Below are 1875 nucleotides of genomic sequence, written 5' to 3' on the forward strand. Positions count from 1 at the left end.
TCTCTCTCTCTCTCTCTCTCTCTCTCTCTCTCTCTCTCTCTCTCTCTCTCTCTGTGTGTGTGTGCATCTGTGCATGTGTAGGCCAGAGATTGATGTCAAGTCTGCTGATAAACTCAGAGTTTACCAATTGGCTAGCCTGGCTGGCCAGCAAGCTCTAGTGATCCACCTGTCTCTGCTCCTGACCATTGGGCTTACAGCTGGTGTGTAACTTTTTATATGGATGTCAGGAATCTGAGTTCAGGTCCTCATACTTGTGTGGCTAGCCTCTTACCTACCGAGCTGTCTCCCTAGTCCTGTCTTTGTGTGTATGCCTGATATGCCTGCAGCCTGCAGATACACATGTGTGTCATATGCACATGTATTGGAGGCTAGAGGATGATCTCAGAAGTCATTCTCCAGGTGTTGTCCGCATTGAGAAGGTCTCTCAGTGACCTGGAACTCATTGGTTAGGCTAGGCTGGCTGGCTAATGAGCCCCGAAGATCCTTCAGCCTCTGTCTCCCCAGTTCTGTGATTACAGGTGTAGACCACTATGCCTGGGTTTCTTTCCATAGTTTCTAGGAATCAAACTCATATCCTCCTGTTTGTACAATAAGCACATTACCAACTAAGCCACCACCTACCCCATCTTTCTGTATTTTCACTCTTTATTATATCAATTATCTCCCTACACTGGGTGCTACAGGAAAGGCAAGATAAATGACTGACAAGTTCTCTTTTAAAATAAACTTTTTTCAAGTTTTCAGAAGAACATCAGTTCTCTAAAAATCTCTAAGAGGGATAAATAAGTTTTAAAAAATATTATGATTTATTTTATGCTGTTTTAACCATTAGTTAAAATTTTTAAAAAATTTCTGTAGATATGTGTGGGTATGTGCATATAAGTGCAGCGGCCTGCAGAAGCCAGAGGTGTTGGATTCCCCTGAAGCTGGAGTGCCAGGCAGCTGTGAGTCACTCAGCATGGGTGCCAAGAATGAACCTGACTTCTCTGCAGGACAGCAAGCCTTCTCAGCCACCCAGCAATCTCTAGGATGTTGACCTAGATTTCACCTGAGGACTTAATTCCATTTGAAAAGACTTATTTTCAAAGGTGACCACATTCTGAAGTGAGGATGAGGAGGCCACCAGCCTTTCCAGAGAATATAGTTCACCAACACCCAGATGACACTGCTGTCTTCAAGGGCAGACGGGAAAGGCTATGGCTGAGCAGGGACAATTGGAGTCTTACTTCCTGGGCTTCCCTGGCACACGGCACCTCATTGTTTACCTCTGGTGGCTCTGAATGACACCAACAGTTCCTTTTGAGGGTAGTTGTGGAGAACAAACAAGTTCTCACTAGTGAGTCCCGGGTCTGTAACTGACGGTTGTAGGTGCTCCCGGGAGGGTGACGTGAATAGCATCATCACTGTAGTCATCTGACAACAGACTAGTGCTGGATGTGACAGCTGTTAGTTTGAAGGCTGCAGTGAATAATGTGGGCTCCAACTCCAGAGCCTGCTTCCCTAGGTTTCTTGTATGGAGCCTTCCTACCTAGACGTGGGGGGGGGGGGAGGCGTTGGCTTCTAAGAGCTTTCTGTATGGGCTGGTGAGATGGCACAGTGGGTAAAGGCACTTCCCACCAAGCCTGATGACCGTGAATTTGATATCTAAGACCCACATGGTGGAAGGAGGGAACTGACCCCCAAAAGTTGTTCTCTTACCGCCACACATGTGCTATGGCATGCATGTGAATGTGACAGTACTTACACACACACACACACACACACACACACACACACACACACCCTTCTGTATGCCAGACACTGAGACCAGAACTTTATGAACACTGCCGTTCATGTTCATGGCTGCTCAGGAATCTCTGTGTCTCCCCTTTCCTA

This window comes from Alexandromys fortis, unplaced genomic scaffold, assembly GCF_014885135.2.
Source record: "Alexandromys fortis isolate MF-2015 unplaced genomic scaffold, M_Fortis_MF-2015_v1.1 scaffold_232, whole genome shotgun sequence".
In the NCBI taxonomy this organism is placed as follows: domain Eukaryota; kingdom Metazoa; phylum Chordata; class Mammalia; order Rodentia; family Cricetidae; genus Alexandromys; species Alexandromys fortis.